At 37.6% G+C, this 25,701-nt stretch overlaps 1 long non-coding RNA gene across 1 annotated transcript in view; it reads right to left on the minus strand.

The window, feature by feature from the left end:
• Positions 1 to 1,689: 1,689 nt before the first annotated feature.
• Positions 1,690 to 25,701, minus strand: part of LOC130927229 (uncharacterized) — an 88,037-nt gene continuing 64,025 nt past the window's right edge. The window contains exons 2-3 of the long non-coding RNA XR_009066370.1: positions 24,457 to 24,544; positions 1,690 to 1,825 (exon numbers count right to left, since the gene is read on the minus strand). This is a non-coding gene — a long non-coding RNA (uncharacterized LOC130927229). The remainder of the gene's footprint in view (positions 1,826 to 24,456; positions 24,545 to 25,701) is intronic.

A 25,701-nucleotide genomic window follows, 5' to 3' on the forward strand; every position in this document is an offset into this window, starting at 1 on the left:
AGTTTTCTCTACGACTTTTTTTTTTGGGGTGGGGATACTTTTTTAAAATTAAATAATTACATATTTTCTTAAACCCATCTTGCCAAATGTATCACATTTGATACTTAGAATTTCATGATTTTGAGACTAATTCAGAACTTTGAAATATCTTTCCTCAAAAAAAAAAAAAAAAAAAAAAAAAAAAAAAAAAAATAATGGATGCAAGTCAACTCATGCATATGCAGGTTCCATGAGAAAAAAAAAAACAGGATTTGGCAAGGGTTATAAATATTACAGCGCTTATTACACATATTTTTTTTCTTTTTTTACAAATTTGAAAAAAAGGTTTCATCAAGACCTTATTTTTTAAATTTTTTGATTCTCTGACAATTGCTTCATATTGCAAGCATTAAAGGGTTGACTTCATAACTTATTTTTGAATTTTCAGTTTTTTAATGTATTTGTTTTTAAAATTATATATATATATATATATATATTTTTTTTTTTATTTATTCATTTTTTTTACTTATAAGATTTTTAAAAAAGGGAAACAAAAATACACCTTGTTTATGTTTTGTGTTTTTAATTAAAAAAGGATTAAAGGTAATTTTATTTATTTATTTTTTTTTTAAAACTAAATATTCTCAGATTTCTACAGTATGACAAGAAGTGCATGGAGTGCTGCTGCTGGGTGTACAAAGTACACTTCTGGTGCTCTTCGGTGTGCAGATAAAAAAAAGCTAATAATTAAAAAAACCGAGGCACTCAAAAAGTACAAAAATAAAAAGCCTTTATTCAGTCATGGATTTGAACAAATTAAAAAAATGCCGACATGTTTCGGCCGTCTTCGTCTTCGTCTTGATGAAAGCCTACACGGCCGAAACATGTCGGCATTTTTTTAAGTTCTACAAAGCCATGACTGAATAAAGGGTTTTTATTTTGTACTCCTTGAGTGCCTCGGTTTTTTTAATTATTCTCTGATTTCTATTGTGCTCAGTATTTAGTCAAGAATGAGAGAAATTTTATTTAAGTTATTTTTTTTTGTGAGAAAGTCAAGTTCAATTTTAAGAAAAGCAAATTAGTGAAAAACTACTTTTTCTTTTATTGTTTTATTGTTTTTTATAATACAAAGCAACAAGAAACAGAGTATATATATATATATATATATATTTTTTTATGTTTAAAAAAAAAAAAAAAAAAAAAAAAAGGTAAAATCTTTGATTCCTGTAGTGCTCAATCTTTCATCAGAGACTACAGAAATAAATTATATTTATTTATCTATTTTGGGTCACTAATGATTATTATTACTGATTATATTATTCTTGATAGATTTTATTATTATTATTATTCATTACTTCATTATTCATTCTCTTTCAAACACACCGTATATCACGATTAGGGCTGCAGCTAACGATAATTTTAGTAGTCGATTAATCTATCAACTAGTTAGTTCGAATAATTGAGTAAAAAATACCCAAGTGTTTCTTCAAACCATGTAGGATTGTACTTTCATTTAAAAATGAATTAAAATTCCCTAAGCTTTAAATAAATAAATGAGGATCTAAGTAAAACAAAAGAATTGGCTAACTTGCATAGCAAAAGTCTGCTATCTTAAATGATATAAAATGCTAAAATTTTTCACAATGCTCTTAACCAATGGTTCAAACACATATTCCCACCAAAAAATGCTAAATATACCAATAAACTAAATTACGAATGCATAAAAAAAACATTAGCTCAAACAAAAACTTACCTTATGTTGGTCTTAACAGGGAGCAGCAGGATTCAGCCATATCAAATGAGTTGTGTCATGTTCACTGTTTCCCCTAGAGGGCAGTGTATCCACCTAAATTTAAAAAAAAAAATGTAAACACTTTCAAAACAAACCATTACATCCCCACTCTAATTAAACGAATGCTCAAAGAAGCAAAATTTGATTTGAAGCTTTTTCTAATCAAATTACTCGAGATACTTGATTAATCGTTGCAGCACTAATCAGGATAAACAGTTCGACATTACGAGCTTTCGAACTTTGCTTGAAGATATTTACTCCAAGCGGACCTTTTGAAATTTGAGTTGAATTCTCGTGCCTTGTTCAAATAGCTCACGTTCCTGTCCATGTTGTGTTGTATCTATCGCAAAACAGTATTTGAGCTTTAAATTATTGTTCCGTAAATTAAGGGTTCTACCTCTACAATGAAAGGTTTGGTTTGTCTAGGACAAGGATGGGCAAACCGGTCCTCGAGGGCCGCAGTGGGTCCTGGTCTTTGTTCCAACTGACCCAGCACAGAGAGTTCAACCAATGAGGTTTCAGCAGAAATGAGAAGCACCTGACTGCAATCGACTGATTGCACTTGTAAAACAGCAGATTGGTGAAAAGGTGTCCTCTTACTGGGTTGCAACAAAAACCCGCACCCACTGCGGCCCTTTGTGGAATAGTTTGCCCACCCCTGGTCTAGGATGACCAAACGTCCTCTTTAGCCCAGACATGTCAACTTTTTACATCCTGTCCGGGGCGTCCGGCCGGGTTTCATAAATTCGTCAAAATGTCCAGTTTTCATTATTTTCACGGAACCAATTAGCATGTTTTGAAATTGACTGACGCTTTGCACAGAATACTGCGGTACTGTGCTGCCTGTGACGTGTTTAGAAAGAGCATGCCCAGTGTTTGGATCTGCTGTGCTCAGTTATCGAGAAAACAGACGTCGGAGCAATGTTCCATAGTCCCCCAAAGTGCTAAAACAAACAAAAAAAAACAACTAAAACCTAAGGTGAGGGTGTGTGTCCTCTCTTTTGGAAGTTAAAATATGGTCTACCATGTTTAGACCATGTGGTCTAATATTTGTCTACCATGGTAAGATCATTGTTGTTAATAACGGCGTTACTAATGGCATTATTTTCTTCAGTAGTGAGTAACCTAAATAATTACTTTTCTCATCTTGGGAACGCCGTTAGGCAAGGCAAATTTATTTATATAGCACAATCCAACACAAGGCAATTCAAAGTGCTTTACATCACATGAAGATCATTAAAAATCACATTTAAATCAATACAACGTAAAAACCAAGACAAAAGATTGCATTTAATCACAAATAGAATAAAATAAAATAAATAAATAAAAATAAAACAAAAATATAACAAAAACTACTACTACTAATAATAATTGAAATCAGCAATGGAGATAAGCACAAGAGGAATAGAAAGCAGGTAGATTGAAATATATAGCCAGTTATGGATATGCAGTGCTAAACAAAAGCGTTTTTAGCCCTGATTTAAAAGAGCTAACAGTTTGAGGATACTTCAGACGTTCAGGTAACTTGTTCCAGAGGTGAGGAGCATAATAACTAAATGGTGCCTCACCCTGCTTGATTCTTGTTCTTAGAATATGCAGAAGACCCGTTCCAGACGACCTTAGGGGTCTAGATGTCTCATAGGAATCTAACAAGTCAAGCATGTATTTTGGTCCAAGGCCATTAGGTGTTACCGTTACTCAGGCGGGAAAGGCGTGCGTTACTATGTTGGTTGACTGAAGCAAGAAAAGTCTAAGAAAGACAGACTCACGGAGACGAGAGAGCAGAGCAGGAGTGGGGAGGAGGCAAGGGAGGGTGACGCCGTTGCAAACGCGATGCTATTATGCTAGGTGCACCCAATAATACCTGACTGTAGCCGATAGCCTACAAATTATGCCCACATGATGCTTCGGTAGATATCACATATATACAGAACTAGATGCAAATGACAGACATGGCTGCATTAGCAACATGTATAATAAAGAACTAGATGCGTTAGTAGACAGCCGCCATTTTAAAGCAGAAGACTTCTCATGTAGAGAACCTTCCTAGCGAACCTAAGTAACATTTGATCCAAAATGCTCCTAAATCGGCAAAATCTTGACTTAAATCTATCTTTAAACGATAAAATAGTTTTAAAACTTACACATGTCAAAAGTAGACAGAAGAGAACTAATGCAATAACGGGAGCAATTTTAACAACTTTAATGGTTGATTCACAACATTAAATGACTTCCACACACAGCAAAGGTTATCTGGTTATTGCAATATCCGTAATACCCCTGTGTCTAGTTAAGTTTAGGGTAAAGAACTGGGCTAGGGCCAATTGTCCAAAAAAAAAAAAAAACCCTTTAAACTTCAAATTGTGTGACCTATTTTTTTTTTTTTTAATTTTGGGAGAAAAAAAAAACCTGAAAATTATCACCAGTTACTTTGCCAAGTAACTAATTACTCTTACATTCAGGTAACTGAGTTACTAACGCAATTACTTTTTGGGAGAAGTAATTTGTAACTGTAATTAATTACTTTTTTAAAGTAAGATTAACAACACTGGGTAAGATATTCACAACCATTTAGCTGGTAGAGATAAGAATTGAAATACAGTTGTGGTCAAAAGTTTACATACACTTGTGAAGAACATAATGTCATGGCTCTCATGAGTTTCCAGTTATTTCTACAACTCTGATTTTTCTCCGATAGAGTGATTGGAACAGATACTTCTTTGTCACAAAAAACATTCATGAAGTTTGGTTCTTTTATGACTTTATTATGGATTAACAGAAAAAGTGATCAAATCTGCTGGGTCAAGAATATACATACATGGATCTGAAAAAGCGAATCATTGACTTGAACAAGTCAGGAAAGTCACTTGGAGCCATTTCAAAGCAGCTGCAGGTCCCAAGAGCAACAGTGCAAACAATTGTTTGTAAGTATATAAAAGAACCAAACTTCATGAATGTTTTTTGTGACAAAGAAGTATCTGTTCCAATCACTCTATCAGAGAAAAATCAGAGTTGTAGAAATAACTGGAAACTCAAAAGAGCCATGACATTATGTTCTTCACAAGTGTATGTAAACTTTTGACCACAACTGTAAATCAGCTGATTCTTTTTTAAACACCTTGTACATCATGACAAATAGTTACTCTTCCGAAACATCGTGTCAAGAAATTTCCCTGCATTGGACATTTTGAAATTTGACTCCAACAGCCCTTAACAAATAGCCCACGTGTTCCAACCCACGAGCAGGCCTGTGCGGTGTTGGAGAACGGTGGCGGCCATGTTCAGAGCTGTGTCGTATCCGCCGGTTCTCCCTTTAAAGAGCTGCGTGTTGATATAGAGGACGTTTGGATGCTAAGCCCTACAGTGGAAGCGTGAATGGAAGCAGGATTTCACACAAAGACATGATGTCATGATGCAGGGTGGGGACGCTATTGAGCGCGTGCAGTGAGGCGCGAGGCAAGATTAGACCTCCGAGGCAGGGCACTTACTGGCCGCTGACCAGAATGCTAACACGCTAACAAACATATCGTGGGGCGATCTGCCCGTGCATCCGCGCCGCCGCCCACTTCCTGCTCACGCTGGACTTTGGAAGACAGGAAGTGACAGCCATCTTAACTCGGGCGGTGGCCTTCGTTATGCAATAAGGTATCTTGTAGCTTTGACTGGGGTTTTTAAAAGATAGTTTCTTTTCAAGAAGTGTCACCCTTTTCAACTCAGGTTTGCACTGAAATGTCATTGTGACTGCACTGCTAATGCCACAACATTGTCACATGCATCTTACTTAATAATATGTTCTCAGACATCTGTCCCGATCTGGGAACTGCATATGCACTATTTGCACTGTTACATGGACAATATATCCATGCAAAAACTGTCATCTGCCTGTAAATTATAGCCAACTGTAAATTATCATATAGGCTACACATTGTTGCGCTCTGTTGTATTACCACTACACCACTACTTGCTGCTAGTCACTTATTCACTTTATTCCCAATCTGTGCACACTTTAACCTGTGTTTTTATGTTAGGCTTATTGTACTTTTGCTTTGTTTTATGTGGTGTACGTTATGGCGAAGCTTTAAATCTTGTTGTACTCTGTACAATGACAATAAAAGCCTTCTATTCTATTCCATAAGTCCTCGTTCACAATTTAAATGAATGGAAATGCCGTAAAACTAGCTGAGGAAACATGGATATAGAAAGTTGAAACACGTTTTTTGCTACATTTACTTCAATTCAATGCACATGGAATTCATGTTTGCACCTTGGCCACCTGGGGGCAGTAGAATACAGATACAGTATATGTACACTTTGGACAGTCAGAAATAAAACTGGAATAATACATACAGTATGTATACAGTGAGGAGCAGAAGTATTTGCACAAGGGCTGTCAAACGATTAAAATTTTTAATCAAGTTAATTACAGCTTAAAAATTAATTAATCATATTTAATCGCAATTCAAACCATCTATATAATATGACATTTTTCTGTAAATTATTGTTGGAATGGAAAGATAAGACACAAGATGGATTTACATTCAACATACGGTACATAAGTACTGTATTTGTTTATTATAACAATAAATCAACAAGATGGCATTAACATTATTAACATTCTGTTAAAGCGATCCATGGATAGAAAGACTTGTAGTTCTTAAAAGATAAATGTTAGTACAAGTTATAGAAATTTTATATTAAAACCCCTCTTAATGTTTTCGTTTTAATAAAGTTTGTAAAATTTTCAATCAAAAAATAAACTAGTAGCCCGCCATTGCTGTTTGAGCAGGGCATGTGCGTTAATTGCGTCAATTATTTTGACGTGATTAATTCAAAAAATTAATTACCGCCGTTAACGCGGTAATTTTAACAGTCCTAATTTGCACTCTTTGTGATTTTGCAATTTCACCCACTTAGAAAACAGGTAGAGGTCTGAAATTTGAATCAAAAATGCATTTCCACTCACAGAGACAAAATCTAAAAAAAAAAAAAAAAAAAAAAAAATTTAATCAGGAATTTACGTTGCATGATTTTTCAATAATTTATTTGTAATTTACTGGGGTTCATCGGTCTGGAGACTGGCTATGCCACTCCAGAACCTTGATATGCTCTTGGTCAGCTTGGCTGTGTGCTTCGGATGGATCATTGTCATGTTGGAAGATCCAGCAACGACTCATGTTCAAGTCCCTGACTGAGAGAAGGAAGTTATGGCTCAAAATCCGACGATACATTTCACCATTCATCCTCTGCTTTATACAGTACAGTCGTCCTGTCCCCTTTGCCCAAAAGCATGAGGTTTCCACCCCCATACTTTACAGAGGGGATTGTGTTCTTGGGATTGTACTTATCCTTCTTTTTTCTCCACCCACGACGAGTAAAGTTTGAAACAAAAAGTTCCACTTTGATCTCATCTGACCACATCACTTTCTCCCATGACCACTCTGCATCATTCAGACAGATTAAAATGACAGCAGTGTCATGTCTGCTTATTACTTATTTTTTGTTGTTTGGCGCCCTCTGCTGGCGCTTAGGTCCAAATGATTTTATGGGTTTGGGGAGCGAGCATTGTGTAATTATTGACATCAACAATGGCGAGCTAATAGTTTCTTTTTTGATTGAAAATTTTACAAATTTTATTAAAACGAAAACATTAAGAGAGGTTTTAATATAAAATTTCAATAACTTGTACTAACATTTATCTTTTAAGAACTACAAGTCTTTCTATCCATGGATCGCTTTAACAGAATGTTAATGTTAATGCCATCTTGCTGATTTATAGTTCTCATAAACAAATAGAGTTCTTATGTACAGTATGTTGAATGTATATATCCGTCTTATCTTTCCATTCCAAAAAAAATTTACAGAAAAATATGGCATATTTTATAGATGGTTTGAATTCCGATTAATTACGATTAATTAATTTTTAAGCTGTGATTAACTCGATTAAAATTTTTAATCGTTTGACAGCCCAAGTAAAAAGATGTTAATGTTGCGGAGGTGGGGAACACACCACTAATTTTCCTATTGAAAGTCCGACCTGTATGAGCGTTAGCATAACATTAAACTGTGTGAATTTGCTAACCTGCAAAACTTGAATACGGAGCTGCTTAGAGAGGTGTCCTCCTGTATGTATTTTCTTCCGTTAACATTAATTAAACTGTGAGAAATGTAGTGAACTGAGGTTTATCCCTTTCTCCTCAATTTTCAGTTTTGTTCTATTCATGTGGTTTTAAAGCAGCCCGAAGCAGCTTTCATTTTTTTGTTGATTTTGGCTGTGTTTGTGGACAAAAGCAGTAGTGTCTTACCTGAAGGAAGGCTGGATTTTTATTTCTTTTTGGTATTCCCAGACTAAGAGGTTTTTTCAGTTCTATTTAATTTATATTTATATGTTATATTAATTTCTCAACAATGTTGAGTGGTCTTAAGACAAATATTCATTTTTTTGCATTCCTGGATAGTTAGCAGATTATTAAGAAATTTGTATTTATTGTGTATTTTAATATAATTTGAGTTATGTTAAAATATTGAAATATAAATTTGCTCATTAAATCCAGACATTTATTCTGGAAGTTTTCAAACTGTTTCTTTAGTAGTTTTTGAAAACAAAGGTTTAAATGGAACAGTGTAACACCTGAACCAATACATGTGAAAGTTAGTATAATACAGATGTACAGGTCCTTCTCAAAAAATTAGCATATTGTGGTAAAGTTCATTATTTTCTGTAATGTACTGATAAACATTAGACTTTCATATATTTTAGATTCATTACACACAACTGAAGTAGTTCAAGCCTTTTATTGTTTTAATATTGATGATCTTGGCAAAAAAAGTCAAGAAAAAACAAAAATCCCTATCTCAAAAAATTTGCATATTTCATCCGACCAATACAAAAAAAGTTTTTTTTAATACAAAAAAAGTCAACCTTCAATTAATTATATCAGCTATGCGCAATACTTGGTTGGGAATCCTTTTGCAGAAATGATACCTTCAATGCGGCGTGGCATGGAGGCAATCTATGGAGTCACAGGAGTGCCAAAATTAAAAATAAATAAATGAATAAATAGATAAATGAATAAATAAATATAAAGAGCAATAAATATATAAATATATAAATAAATAAAGGAATAGGTAAATAAATGAACGAATAAATAAATATAAAGAGAATATATAAATAAATAGAAATATAACGGTATACTTTGTCATTGACATTTACTTTTGGTCATTAACAACCACAAACGGAAAAAACAATGACAATATTTTTCATTTGCCACGTTTACATGGAGCCAAATATTCCAATTACAATCGGAATATTTGTTCAAACCGAATAAATGTGTTCCATATAAACACCTCATTCGGAATGAACAGGCCCAAACTGAATGGAATTTCATTCCGATTCACAGGGGTGGAATATTCCTTTTCCCAAACCGATTAGAAGTAAAATTATATCATGTAAACAGGGAAGTGGAATGGTGTCTGGTTGCGTTCTTTCTGCACATGCTCCGTACTGACGTGGTGACGTCACTTTGTGACGTAAGTAACGTCACTTGCAACATGGCTTCCAAGCACAGCGCACCTAATTGGAGTCCGGCGGAAAGGTTGTATTTAATTCAAAATTTAAAAGAATTGAATATAATTGCTCGCTTAGACGGGCGTAAAACGAGGAACAGTGAACATTTAATTGTTTTTTCATTCTATTGATGCCAGTGTACTTGGATTCCATTGACGCCTATGTAAGTTGATACCATTGACGTCCATGGACGTCCAAAATTTTTCCCATTCATTTTCAATGGGATTTTTTTTTTTTTTCTCCCCCAAATCAACAAAAAATGACCAGAAAGTTCACGAGAGGTTACAAGAAGCCGGAATAGACCGGAGCGTTGACCAGATTAGAAACCGGTGGAAAACCGGCTACTACAAGGCAAAAGAGCAAAACAGCAGAAGCGGATACGACCCCACAAACACAACAAGTGGGTTAAAGTTAAAACAGCAGCACTCCGACGATCGATCTCCATGTTTTGCAACGTGACGCTTTGTTTTGATTAATCTGCGCATGTCAGACGGCAGTTGTCAAACGTCCTTTCGGAATAAAGGCAGTCACATGTAAACGCTGAATCGGAATAGATGAAGTGACATGTAAACAGCTGATCTGAAATTTCCATTCGGAATTATTTGAATCGGTATGAATAAAAGTCGGCATGTAAACGTGGCTATTGACTTTTACTTTCTGTCATTGAACACCACAAACGGAAAAAACAATGACATTTGTATTTTTTGCCTTTGCCTTTTCTGTTTGGCTTTTACATTGTCATTGTCATTTGTCGATCGCCTTTCCTCTTTGGGGAATGTAAATGGAAAATGCGCAGAGAAACGGTCTGTCAATCAAATGACGTTGGGAGGGGCTTTCCAACCAGGAATAGTAGTCGATAACTGATTATTCCTGGTTTAACTTTCCGCACATGCGCCATACGGCTACCCAAGCGCCACCGCGGCTGTTTTGTGTGACTGCACTACGCCACTTCTTCCAATGTCGTCATGATTATAAAAGCGAAGATTCGGACATAGAAAATAATTATTCTTTGAATGGTCTGGCATGTGTGTCGAATAATATATTCTATAATATATTTTTTTACCGGTCTAGAAAAATGTATTTCTATCGTTGAATCTATCACGTAAAAAGTCTATCCATAAAAACCGCACGTGCAACTCGATAACCGACGTCACTTTCCTTCAGGTAAATTAGGAATAATCAGTTATCGACTACTATTTCTGGTTGGACAGCCCCGCCCAACGTCATTTGATTGACAGACCGTTTCTCTGCGCATTTGCCATTTACATTCCCGAAGAGGAAAGGCGATTGACAAATGACAATGTAAAAGCCAAACAGAAAAGGCAAAAAATACAATTGTCATTGTTTTTTCCGTTTGTGGTGTTCAATGACAAAAAGTAAAAGTCAATGAAAAATATTGTCATTGGTTTTTCCGTTTGTGGTTGTTAATGACCAAAAGTAAATGTCAATGACAAAGTATACCGTTATATTTCTATTTATTTATTTATTTCTCTTTATATTTATTTATTCGTTCATTTATTTACCTATTCCTTTATTTATTTATATATTGATATATTTATTGCCCTTTATATTTATTTATTCATTTATTTATTTATTTTTAGTTTTGGCACTCCTGTGACTCCATAGCAATCAGTCTGTGGCACTGCTGAGGTGTAATGGAGGCCCAGGATGCTTCGATAGTGACCTTAAGCTCATCCACAGTGTTGGGTCTGGTGTCTCTAAAACTTCCTTCTCACAATATCCCACAGATTCTCTATGGCAGGGGTCGGCAACCTATGACACGCGTGTCAGCACTGGCACGCGAAGGGTTAACCAGTGACACGCGAGCACATGGCAAAAAAAACAAGAAAAAAGCGCCTTTTTACCTGAAATTCTGACATTTTCTGTTGCGCGCCCTGTTATTTAAGCCACACACACATCCAAGGGAATTCCTGTGTAAAGAGACATGGGATTTACTCACGTCATTGCTTTCACGTATAAAAAGATGTTCCGAGAATGGAGCGGGTTGGATGCTTTCACAGACTTGTCCCGTATTGCCCACTGGCGCTCTCTGTGCGGGAAGGGCCGCTGGCGCGATTTTATAACCTCTGACATTACGTCATTTTTGGTAGGCATCGGCTGTCACAATGTTGGTCAAATCGTCTTTTATTCCAGAGTCAGCGTTCCCAACGTCGTAACTGCAGCCAATTCAATCTCATCAAGACTGTATTTAAGAGTGTTATTCCCCCACCAAGATCTGCACCCGCGGCTCCACCCGGGCTGGTATGGGGCTAGATCAGTCTTCTAGCCCCACACGCCCGCGCCTTCCGTGGGCACCGCAAGAGCCAGCCTCCCGGGGGCCGCGGCGGCTCCACCCGGGCCCGTGCCTCTCCCCGGGGACAACAAGTGTCAAACGTCATTACGAGACAAAACATGAAAATTCATTCAAGGATGAGTCTGACAAGGCAGAGTCATTAAAACGTGCTGTGTCCAGGTACAGTAAACAAACACACCCTGAAAACCTTTGTCACTGCTAAAAACACCTCCACCGAAGCAAGCTATCACTGCTCACTGCATTGCAAAGCAAGGAAAACCATTTACTGATGGCGAATATATCAAAGAGGCGATCTTGTCAAGCTCAGAGGTTTTGGTTGATGGCTTGACTAATGTCAAGTTCAAAAATAGATCCTTAGGTAGACATTCTAAAATTACCCAAAAATAAGGAGAGAAGACACTCAGTTTTCTTGGCCAAGGAGAGCAAAATAGTGACTAGTTACAGTCATCAAAATTGATCTAAAGAAAAAAATCCTCCTTGGTATTTTATTTAGGGGTTTGTCCTAAAATGGATGTCGCCCTAGGGGAGGGGGGAGAGCAAGCTGGAGACACCCATGTGGTTTTCGATTGGATATGTGTGTGCATGTAGGTGGAACTAAGTAAATACACTTGTGTAAGCAAGAGCTCATGTAAACAATCATGTAAACAGTCAAAACAATCATGTAAACAGTCAAAATGACCCAGACACTTCAGTTATGTAACACTGCGGCCATGGAAGATGTCCTCCGATGGAAAATTGTCCTCGAAGGTCTAGACAAAAGTCCAGACGCCAGGTGCTGAAGATGCCTCGGAAGGTCTAGTTATGTAATGATGTGGCCATGAAGCAAGGCAGTTGTCATCCCGACCCTCTTTTACTCTTTGTAACACTTAAGCATTATACTAAAACCTGGTATAGCAAGTGTAGCCCAGAGCAAAATATTGAAGCATTATACCCAATAATGTAGGCCAGAGAAAAATATTAAAGCGTTATACCCAATAACAACAATAGAGGGCATGAGCGACATTTGAATGAAGTCAGAGACTCACAACTATGACGTCAGCGCATGCGCACTTCCTTTTGGAACGTTGGCTTTTCTAACTAAGGGGGAAAAGTTTTGTTCGCCCAGAAAGAAATGAGAAAAAGAGAAAAAAAAGCAAATTGACGAATGCATCAACTGTTGCTGTGTGGCGTCTGTTGCGTGAAGCGAATTCAGACGGTCACGTGGTGAAAATATTGAGCAGAAACCACTCGGTAAGATGTGGAAACGATTCGCTAATTCGCTAATGCTAAATTTGCATTCATGGCTAACTGCTAGCGCCTTATTCATGCAGGCCAAAAGCCTTGTGTGAGAAGAAGAGGACCAGGCGTCGTCAGTTAAGACTATTCGGTGAGATAATTTTATCAAAATATACTGCTGTTTGAAATGGTATAAACTATAGTTCCATTTGAAAGGAAAAGAAATGTAATTATTAATGTTGTTTAATGGAAATGTCATTTATTGCGTACAAAATGCTTTGTAAATGACTAGAAGTATATTCTTGAGTGTTTACACTCAGTAGTGTTTGAAAAAGTTGTACAACAAAAATGAAACTGAAACATTGAAACTGAAAAGATTGTAACCCAAGACCTGTGTTAAATACAGGTCAGGTTTTTTTTCTGATTGGAAAAAAAAGAAAGATCATCAGATTGGATTCAACGATGGCGAGCTAACCCAGAGTGATTTGAAGAACCAAGAACATCGAAAATTCTGGAATAACAGACGGACTGTCTGTGTGGTAGGATTGTATCAGTCATCGGACTGATACATACATTTTTTTTCTTCGAAAAGAGTGCACTCCAACGAACATTGAAAACTACTGCAATAGTATAAACTTGAGACATTGAATTAGTTGCGATTGCAACTAATATTCGACGAATTTGACTTTGACAAACACTTGACTGAGACCCAACACGACTGTTTTTTCTTGTTAATTTTATAGTGTGTTAAATAATAGTTCATTGGGTGTTTTTGTTAAAATTGTTCATTGTGTTGTTCATTAAAAATCTACAAAAAAGCATTCCAATTGCCTAAACCTGATGTTAGATGTGGTTATCGTAGCCAAACCAAATAAACCGAACCTAGATTGCAGCTCCTATCGGTGTACATACAGGAGGGTATAGATAGGGGCTACATAAAAAGTGGCGAGCTAGCCAGGAGATACTTCGATACGATTACTGCACTGCATCAGGTTTATGTAATTTTTGTACTCAGTTGAATACTAAAAGTTTTTGGGGTGTCCTAAAAAAAAAAAAAAATGGACATCATTGTGAAAGAAAATGTAAAGGTTCCAAATTCTGTGATTATCACTGGTTTGTCTAATACAGTGGTAGATGAGGAGATAATGGATTACTTGAAACAATATGGCGCTATAGAGAGACATATTGTAATTCCGCAGTTGCCGGATCATCTAATAGTAGAGTTCAAAACTGGTGCAGCTGTTGAATTTCTAAAGCTGCCATTTGACAGAACCGCCGAAGCAAACACCACAGTAGTTCACCATGTTGATGCATTAGCCAATACATATTCTAATGAGAAAGGCAATGACATTGCAGACAAATTTTTGTCTGATCTTAAAACCATGGCGAAAATAAGTGGTAAATCATTTGAGAATATTTTGAGAGAGGGCTTAACTAGAATAACGGAAGTTATTGGAGAGTCAAACGAAGAGCCTGCTGATGTTGAAGGACATGAACCTGATACATTCAGAACTATTAGTTCAGAAGTAAATGAGAACATTGCTCCAGCCACAGTAACTTCAGAATCCAACAGAAAACTTCCATCTGAACAGATTATCCCACCAGAAGTGCAACGTTTAGTTGTCGAACACATTGTCAAAACCCCAGATACCTCTTCGCAGAGTATTTCCACTGCAAGGTTGCGACCATTTTCAGGTAGGATGCCATGTCCAAATTTTGAAGTAGACTATGATACTTGGCGAGATAGTGTCGAATTTTATTTAGCTGATTCCACAATTTCAGATAGACAGATCGTAAGGAAAATTGTTGACAGTTTATCATCTCCAGCTGCGAGTGTTGTCAAGTCGTTAGGTCCACACTCAAGTTCCAGAGCATATTTACAACTTCTTGATGCTGCATTTGCTACAGTGGAGGATAGCGATGAATTGTTCGCCAAATTCCTTAGTCTGAACCAAAATGCTGGTGAAGCAGCATCCAACTATCTTCAAAGACTTCAGAATGTTTTGAACAAATCTGTACAAATGAAGGCAATTTCAGTCATTGATGCAGATAAGCAGCTTTTAAAACAGTTCTGTAGGGGATGCTGGGATAATGACCTTATAAGACAGCTTCAGCTAGAAAGTAAGGTTAAAGACCCACCCAGTTTCTCTGAACTCTTATGGCTGCTGCGCACAGAGGAAGATAAGCAAGCTACAAAAGCCACACGAATGAAACAACATTTGGGCTTCACAAAACCCAAAGCCCAAACCCAAGCTCACAATATCAGTTTTTGTGACAAGACTGATAGCATCTCAACTGCTGAAATGAACAAACAACCTACAGAACTACAGAAAATTCAGAAGCAACTTGTCAGTCTTCAGTCTCAAATTGCAACATTAATGCAACTCAAAGAAAATAAACCTACAATGAACCAAGGAGAGAAAACCAAAAACAAAAAGCCTAGTGACAGGAAGGAATCATCTAGTGTGAAGCAATCTCCAGCCAAACCTAGCTCTGTGTCCAAACGACCAAGACCATGGTATTGCTTTCACTGTGGTGAAGACGGACACATTAAAACATCTTGCAACAATCCTCCCGACCCTGCACTTGTGAATGCCAAGAGACAAGAGCTGAAAGCCAAACAAGAAGCTTGGGAGAAGAGCAACGCAGCAGATAATTTAAACATGTAGCTGTTTCCATTGAGGGGCAAATGGGAACAGAAGTGAAAGAAAGTCCCAAAACTAACACTGTGAACAAATCCAGAACTTCAATAAAACAACACCAAACGGTCCAAACAAGAACAATTCCAAAAGGGCTTGTTGGCACCAAAACTGCAGCTAACATTAAAGTCAATGGAATTGAATGTAATTCACTACTCGATACCGGTTCACAGGTCACCACGGTTTCAAAATCGTTTTACAATTTGCACTTGTCAGACCAAATAATGCACCCAATTAGTGATATTCTTGAAGTGGAAGGAGCAACTGGTGATTTGGTCTCCTATGCTGGGTATGTACAGTTAAATGTACAATTTCCTAAAGAGTTCATTGATTGTGAACCTCAAATTCAAACTCTAGCCTTAGTTGTGCCAGATGTTCGCTCCAACAGCGACACCCCAATACTGATTGGAACTAACACTTTAGATCCACTTTATGAACAGTACTGTGACTCCATACCTTCAATTAACCCTTATTGTGGTTATCATCAAGTACTGAGGATTTTACGATTTAGACAGGATCAACAAGATGACCAGTTTGGGTTTGTAAAATTGCGAAGCAGGAAACCAGATGTTATTCCAGCTGGTCAAAAAGTTGTATTAGACGGGTTTGTTAATGTCAGTGGTGTCAGCAATGAAAAATGGGCATTGCTTGAACAACCCACCCTGTCATCATTACCGGGTGGAATCTTTATTGACAGTTGTCTCATTACTCTACCGGCCTGTTTCCCACACAAAATTCCAGTTGTGCTTAATAATGAGACCAACCGTGATATTTCTTTGCCCATTAATTGTGTTGTTGCCAAACTTAGTGTACCCCAGAAAATTACTGACATCCAGAACGTTCCGCTAAGTCAGAAATGTGAAGGAAGTTCTGAAGAGTTTGCTAAACCGACAAATCAACAGACATATGACACATCAGGAAGTCTAAAATTTGATTTTGGAGATTCCCCACTTCCAGAAGAGTGGAAGGCTAGAATCATTAAAAACTTGAATACATACTCTGATGTTTTCTCTCATGATGATCTCGATTTTGGTCATGCAACTAAAGTTAAACACAGAATACAGCTAAAAGAGGATACTCCTTTTAAACAGAGACCTCGTCCTATACATCCTCAGGATTACAACGCTGTAAGACGTCACCTCCAAACGCTCCTAGATGCTGGGGTTATACGCGAATCAGAATCACCATTCTCATCTCCTATTGTTGTTGTAAAAAAGAAGAATGGTGATATTCGTTTGTGTGTCGATTATCGAAAATTGAACAGCCAGACTATCAAAGATGCGTACGCTTTACCTAACCTTGAAGAATCATTCTCGGCACTCAATGGGTCTCAATGGTTCTCGGTTATGGATTTAAAATCGGGCTACTATCAGATAGAGATGGAGGAGAGCGACAAGGCGAAAACAGCATTTGTATGTCCGCTTGGTTTCTGGGAGTGGAATAGAATGCCACAGGGAATAACTAATGCGCCAAGCACCTTCCAGCGCTTAATGGAGAAGTGCATGGGTGACATCAACTTGCGCGAAGTTTTGGTTTTCCTTGACGACATAATAGTTTTTTCAAAAACTTTAGAGGAACATGAGATTCGTTTAGCCAAAGTTCTTGAACGGTTACGAGAAAATGGTTTGAAATTGTCACCAGAGAAGTGCCGTTTTTTTCAAACGTCAGTTCGATACCTCGGACATATTGTGTCTCGAAATGGAGTGGAAACCGATCCAACAAAGATCGAAGCTTTAAAAACCTGGCCGAAACCTCAGACACTTAAGGAACTGAGATCATTTTTAGGCTTCGCTGGGTACTATCGCCGGTATGTGGAGGGATATTCAAAAATCACAAAGCCCTTAACCAACCTTTTGACAGGCTACCCACCTAGCCGTAAAATGACCAAAGTATATAAAAATGCCGATCAGTACCACGACCCAAAAGGCCAATTCGGAGAAAGATGGACAGCTGATTGTCAAAATGCATTTGAAGACATAATCGAGAAATTAACGTCATCTCCAGTTCTCGGTTTTGCTAATCCCGAGAAACCTTACGTCCTTCATACGGACGCCAGCACAACGGGACTTGGGGCGGCATTGTATCAGGAGCAGGATGGGCAGAACAGAGTTATTGCTTATGCGAGTAGGGGTCTTTCAAAGAGCGAAGCCCGATACCCAGCACACAAGCTGGAATTTCTAGCTTTAAAATGGGCTGTTACTGAGAAGTTTCACGATTACCTGTATGGAAATACATTCACGGTTGTAACAGACAACAATCCACTCAGGTACATTCTCACCACTGCAAAGCTAGATGCAACCAGTTACCGTTGGTTGGCCAACCTGTCTACTTACTCCTTTGATATCAAATACCGGGCGGGAAAACAAAACCAGGATGCTGATGGGTTATCAAGAAGGCCACATGGAGAATTGATCAATGACCAAATCTCTCAAGACGAAATAATGAGAATTCGTGATTTCACCTCACACCATTTAGTTTCTGAAGACGTAGTCAAGGCAAGCTGTCAACATCATACTTTGGTACAAGAAGAAGAGCTAGGTCAGTCTCCTTGTTTTATAGAGTCACTAGCACTCCATCCGAATGCTATTCCAGCCGCCTTTGAAGAAGATGGAGAGATATCTGATGAACTTTTCACATTCCCAAAGTATAGTGATGCTGAATTAGCTAGACTACAGCAAGCAGATCCTGTGATTTCTACTGTCATTAAGTCCCTTGAGTCAGGGGATCCCGTACCTGACAGCTTAAAGTTAGAGCTGCCAGAGCTTTGTCTGATGCTTAGAGAGTTACCTCGTCTAGAGCTGAAAAATGGACTTTTATTCAAGAAACGGCATTGTGGCAACACAATAGTGTATCAATTTGTTCTTCCACGTGCATTGAGATCATCCATTTTCACTAGCCTGCATGATGAGATGGGTCATCTTGGAATAGATCGTACTCTTGATTTGGTCAGATCCCGGTTTTACTGGCCAAAAATGGCGTCTGAGATTGAGCTCAAAATCAAAACCTGTGCACAATGTGTTAAAAGAAAGAAACAACCAGACAAAGCTGCACCTTTGGTCTCCATCACAACGAGCCGTCCAATGGAGCTAGTCTGTATGGACTTTTTGTCATTAGAGCCAGACAGTCACAACACAAAAGATGTTCTCGTTATTACTGACCATTTTACAAAGTATGCAGTAGCTATCCCAACGAGAGACCAGAAAGCATCTACAGTAGCACGTTGCTTATGGGAACAATTTTTCATCCACTACGGATTTCCCGAACGTCTACTGAGTGATCAAGGTCGTGATTTTGAATCTGTGCTCATCAAAGAACTTTGTACCTTACTCGGTATAAAGAAAATAAGGACAAGTCCATATCATCCACGAGGAAACCCAGTTGAGCGGTACAACCGTACGCTTCTCAGTATGCTGGGAACTCTACAAGAGAAACAAAAGATGAAGTGGCGTGATTATGTGAAACCTCTAACTCACGCATACAACTGCACGAAAAATGACGTAACAGGGTTCACACCCTATGAACTCATGTTTGGCCGGCAACCACGGTTACCGATTGACATAGCTTTTGGGTTGCCGGTCAAGGAGGGCTCCATTCCAACACACGCTCAATATGTGAAAAATTTGAAATCTTACCTGAAATCAAGCTACCAGATTGCGACAGAAAATGCAAATAAAGTGGCTGACAAGAACAAGAAAACCTTTGATGTGCGAATAAGAGAAAGTACTCTAGAGATAGGCGATAGGGTACTAGTGCGTAATGTCCGTCTCAGGGGTAAGAATAAACTTGCTGATCGTTGGGAGTCAACCATTTATGTTGTCCAAAAGAGAGCAAGTGATTTGCCAGTGTATACTGTGTGCCCTGAAGGTCAAGATGGACCAACACGTACTTTGCACCGGGATCTATTGTTACCTTGTGGATTTCTTCCCGAAAATGAGGAAACACTTGCTAAGCCAAAGACTACCACCAAGAGTAGAACAAGAAATGACACGCAAATGGATGATGACCATCAATTTCATTCTCTTGATGAGGATGAAGATGAAATTCAGTTCTGTTCCCCGGACATTGAGACGGTGTTTCACCCTGTCGAACCCATGGTAAAACTAACAATACCAACAAAGGATAGATTAAAACCTGTACCAAACTTGGAAAAAGTACCCGATGTGGAAATGGAAAAATCAATTCCAGTGAAGCAACCCAATCTGTCAGAGTCGATCAACACTCAATTCCAAAAATCGGTTGTGGAAGAAAATGGACACTTATCCCACGATTTAGCAGGAGAATGTCAATCACATTCTAATGATTCCGAGCCAAATGAAGAAAATGGAATACAAACTGAAAATCCACTAACCGAAATGGAAGAGAATGTGTTTAGGATTGAAACGGAGGACCTAACTAATGCAAAAGAAAATGAAATGGGAAGCAAAACTGATCAAGTTCTTGTTGACAACTCCTTCCAAAGTTCAGCTGAATTTGCAGAGGTTACACAAGAGAGTAACCCTTTACCTGCAGAAGATACAGGTGAAAGTGATCAATATTCCCAACAATCATTACGCAGATCTGTACGCCAACGAAAACCACCTGAAAAACTTACTTATTCTCAGTTAGGAAAACCATTCCTTTCTTTGATTCAAACTGTTTTCGATGGTTTCAATACAGCATTAGGCGAAATGTTTGAAGAGAGATTGAGAACAGAAGCACATGAAGGGACTCATGTTATTTAAGGGGGGGAGGATGTAGCCCAGAGCAAAATATTGAAGCATTATACCCAATAATGTAGGCCAGAGAAAAATATTAAAGCGTTATACCCAATAACAACAATAGAGGGCATGAGCGACATTTGAATGAAGTCAGAGACTCACAACTATGACGTCAGCGCATGCGCACTTCCTTTTGGAACGTTGGCTTTTCTAACTAAGGGGGAAAAGTTTTGTTCGCCCAGAAAGAAATGAGAAAAAGAGAAAAAAAAGCAAATTGACGAATGCATCAACTGTTGCTGTGTGGCGTCTGTTGCGTGAAGCGAATTCAGACGGTCACGTGGTGAAAATATTGAGCAGAAACCACTCGGTAAGATGTGGAAACGATTCGCTAATTCGCTAATGCTAAATTTGCATTCATGGCTAACTGCTAGCGCCTTATTCATGCAGGCCAAAAGCCTTGTGTGAGAAGAAGAGGACCAGGCGTCGTCAGTTAAGACTATTCGGTGAGATAATTTTATCAAAATATACTGCTGTTTGAAATGGTATAAACTATAGTTCCATTTGAAAGGAAAAGAAATGTAATTATTAATGTTGTTTAATGGAAATGTCATTTATTGCGTACAAAATGCTTTGTAAATGACTAGAAGTATATTCTTGAGTGTTTACACTCAGTAGTGTTTGAAAAAGTTGTACAACAAAAATGAAACTGAAACATTGAAACTGAAAAGATTGTAACCCAAGACCTGTGTTAAATACAGGTCAGGTTTTTTTTCTGATTGGAAAAAAAAGAAAGATCATCAGATTGGATTCAACGATGGCGAGCTAACCCAGAGTGATTTGAAGAACCAAGAACATCGAAAATTCTGGAATAACAGACGGACTGTCTGTGTGGTAGGATTGTATCAGTCATCGGACTGATACATACATTTTTTTTCTTCGAAAAGAGTGCACTCCAACGAACATTGAAAACTACTGCAATAGTATAAACTTGAGACATTGAATTAGTTGCGATTGCAACTAATATTCGACGAATTTGACTTTGACAAACACTTGACTGAGACCCAACACGACTGTTTTTTCTTGTTAATTTTATAGTGTGTTAAATAATAGTTCATTGGGTGTTTTTGTTAAAATTGTTCATTGTGTTGTTCATTAAAAATCTACAAAAAAGCATTCCAATTGCCTAAACCTGATGTTAGATGTGGTTATCGTAGCCAAACCAAATAAACCGAACCTAGATTGCAGCTCCTATCGGTGTACATACAGGAGGGTATAGATAGGGGCTACACAAGCAATAATCATTTACTGGTTATATTAGTAAGAAAAATATGGCAATATATATTATTTATGGTATATATGAGCACAAGCAAATATTCAATCAATCAATCAAGCAAATATTTAATCAATCAAACCTCGATAATTACCTCAACAACTAACAAAGAGACACTCAAAAAAAAAGGATAAGCAGCTAAAAGTCACAAAGTACAACCCCGAAATCAGAGCTGAGCCAAGGAAAACAGGGCCAGGGATCACATTAAGGTAGGCAATAGGCATCTTTTATGTTTGTAATATAAAAGAATATCTAAAATGCTGCATATAATTTACTGTTTAAGTTGATAGTGAACAACTAGCTAGTGAACTGTTGCACTTATTTTCAAGTTTTGACATTTTCTACAATATGTATTTATTTTTTAGTTAATTGAAAAAGAATGGTAGTTATACGATTTCAATATATGTTCATGTTGTTTTCTTTGGGGTAAAATTACAGCTCTGTTGGATATAAAAAATTGGATGTGCGTCATTAATCTCGGTGTGGCACACTGATTGACAAGATAATTTGAAAGTGGCACTCCACACCAAAAAGGTTGCTGTCCCCTGCTCTATGGGGTTCTGGTCAGGAGAGTTGGCAGGACAATTGAGCACAAGAATGCCATGGTTAGTAAACCATTTACCAGTGGTTTTGGCACTGTGAGCAGGTGCCAGGTCGTGCTAAAAAATGAAATCTTCATTTCCATAAAGCTTTTCAGCAGATGGAAGCATGAAGTGCTCTAAAATCTCCTGATAGCTAGCTGCATTGACCTTGCCCTTGATAAAACACAGTAGACCAATACCAGCAGCTGACATGGCATCACAGACCATCACTAAGTGTGGGTGCTTGACACTGGACTTCAGGCATTTTAGCATTTCCTTCTCCCAGTCTTCCTCCAAACTCTGGCACCTTGATTTCTGAATGACATGCAAAATTTGCTTTCATTTGAAAAAAGTACTTTGGACCACTGAGCAACAGACCAGTGCTGTTTCTCTGTAGCCCAGGTCAGGCGCTTCTGCCGCTGTTTCAGGTTCAAAAGTGGCTTGACCTGGGGAATGCGACACTTGTAGCCCATTTCCAGCACACGCCTGTGCACAGCGGCTCTACTCCAGACTCAGTCCACTGTTTCTGCAGGTCCCCCAAGGTCTGGAATCAGCCCTTTGCCACAATCTTTCTCAGGGTGCGGTCACCTCTTCTGGTTGTGCGTTTCCTGACACACTTTTTCCTTCCGACAGACAGCCCACTAAGATGCCTTGATACAGCACTCTGGGAACTGCCTATTCGCTCAGAAATTTCTTTCCGTGTCTGAGCCTCTTGCTTGAGGGTGTCAATGATGGCTTTCTGGACATCAGTCAGGTCGGCAGTCTTGCCCATGATTGCGGTTTTGAGTAATGAACCAGGCTGGGAATTTTTAAAAGCCTCAGGAATTTTTCGTAGGTGTTTTGATTTAATTCGTTGATTCAGATGATTAGGTTAGTACAGGGGTGGGCAAACCGGTCCTCGAGGACCACAGTGGGTCCTGGTCTTTGTTCCAACTGATCCAGCTCAGAGCTTTTAACCAATGAGGTTGTAATGGAAACAATGGAAGCACCTGACTGCAATCAACTGATTGCACTTATAACACACCAGATTGGTGAAAAGGTGTCCTATTGATGGGTTGCAGCAAAAACCCGCACCCACAGCGGCCCTTTGTGGAATAGTTTGCCCACCCCTGGGTTAGTAGCTTCTTTAGAGTACCTTTTCATGATATGCTAATTTTTTTTTTCTTGACTTTTTTGCCATATTCATCAATATTAAAACAATAAAAGGCTTGAACTACTTCAGTTACGTGTAATGAATCTAAAATATATGAAAGTCTAATGTTTATCAGTACATTACAGAAAAAAGGGACTTTATCACAATATGCTAATTTTTTGAGAAGGACCTGTATTTTGCAAAGATTATTTAGGCAATGTAGTAATTAGGTTTATATTCGTGAGAAATGTAGCCCTGACCCCCATCCAGCCCATCTGTTTGGTCTTATTAATGTCCCGTCCCCAGCAAAAAGTGTACATGCAGGTCATGCTGTTATATCGTCCCGATCAATGTTGAGATCAAACCTACGCCCTTGCAATAGACACTAGTGGCTCATGACTTTTGGAGGGTGGTAGGTTATTTTTGAACACTCAAACTCTATATTATAGCTCTGCACATCATCTTACGTTTGTTTTTAGATCCTCCCCTCGCCGAACCGTGCCCCTTTTACGCCCGCAAACCAGGCCCACTAGATGCCTAGGCCCAGGTGTGGCTGCCCCTCCACAAGCTCCACCCCTGGATTGGACGGCGCAGTCAATGGCATCTAAAGACATTGACATCACTTGTGGACGTCCAATCCATTTGAAGTGGGAATGATGTCAGTCAACGTCAATGCAAAACAATGAGTCAATATCCTATTACAAACAAACACCCGGCGAAATCAATTTAGGCCTTTCAAGCAATGTTGCGCCGCAAATGAAGAGCAGAAAGGTTTTACCAGATCATCGTTTCTGGCGTCCATTTAACTTAATGGTGGCATCAGAAAGGAGGCATTCACAGAGAGATTTAGGAGATGCTATCAGCTGTGACCTGGGGGCAGCGTTGAGCCCCCCGTGACACGGCGCCGGCCGTGCTGAGACCTCGCGCTCAGGTTGCAGTAGAAAGACAAACAAACATCAGCTTGTTTGTTTAACTGCAAAACTGAATTGTGACTTTTGTGTTAGTCAAAGACAAAAGCTGTCTGTCTCCCCTTTTTGTGGCATTTCGTTTTTTTTTTTTGCAGCACTCATCTGTTTGGCATCACTTGTTTTGCCTTTTCAGGCAGTGACGCTATTAGACGACCATGTGACCGTCAGGCTAAAGACTTTCTCACCTGCCTCGACTGTTGCAACATTCCTCTGTGCTGACCGATCGCTTCCTGCGTAAAGCCACTTGTTCTTTCCTGTCATAGTGTGCCACCCCTGGGAAAAAAATGGAGAATTTGGATTATTGCTGAGTAAATAATAACAAACCCTTGTGAGTCTTGAGTTAAGAGGAGGAGAAAAATGGATGGAGAACAATAGGGCTGCCACGATTAATTGACTGCGTATCCATGATCAATTTAAACAACAACTAATTTGGTAGCCAATAGCTCTTTGTAGGCAAAATGTCGAAATACTTTTTTTTCAGCCTCTTCATAATAAATATTCGTTTAAAAAAAAACAACAACAAATAGGAGGAAGCAGAGTAAATTTATATTATTTAGTCATGATTTATTTAAAAAATATTTTAAATAAAAAAGATGAAAAAACAGTAAAAAAAAATATATATATATACATATTTTTTTCCTAAAAACATAAATATACTGTATATAAAAGAACTGCTTTTCCCTTTACATTTATTCATTTAAAATGTAATTAAAATATAAAAAGAAAAACTGTTAGTACTCTTAATTTTTATTTGGGATTTTAAAAAATACAAAACAAAAAAGGAAAAAACAGGAAATGGTCTCTTTGTTTATTTTCATTCACTTAAAAACATTTAAAAGAAAAAAACTAACAAACAGACATTCCTTTTTATGTTTTAAGTTAAAAAGAGAAAAAAAACAGTATTATTTGTTTATTTCCTTAATTTCATTTTGTATATTTGAAAAAAATAAACATTATAAAGTTTCAAATTTTTGTGAAATAAACAAAAAAGTTAAAACAAAAATATTTTGGGGGGTTACTTTTAGTCAAATTTAATAATTAAAACAAAACCTGTAAATTTTCATATTAATTTATTTTAAAATTTAAAAAAAAAAAAAAAAAAAAAAAATCAAGCAAAGGGGAAGAACAGTACATGTTTTTTTTACCATATTCATTTAAAAATGTTGAAAAGGAAAAAAAATTTAAACGGGAAAAACAGTAATTATTACATTATTTTTTTAAATTCATTTTTAAAAATTATTTTGGAAAAAAAAAAAAAAAAATATATATATATATATATATATATATATATATATAGATATACTCTTATTTTTTTTATTTCTTCTATAAAGAAAAACAAAAAAGTACACGGTAAATATTTTTTTATTCCTGCAGTCCTCAATGAAAGCAGATGATTAACTTTGTAATCAGTCAAAATGGATATTTGCTAA

The sequence above is a fragment of the Corythoichthys intestinalis genome, chromosome 12 (assembly GCF_030265065.1).
Source record: "Corythoichthys intestinalis isolate RoL2023-P3 chromosome 12, ASM3026506v1, whole genome shotgun sequence".
Classification (NCBI taxonomy): domain Eukaryota; kingdom Metazoa; phylum Chordata; class Actinopteri; order Syngnathiformes; family Syngnathidae; genus Corythoichthys; species Corythoichthys intestinalis.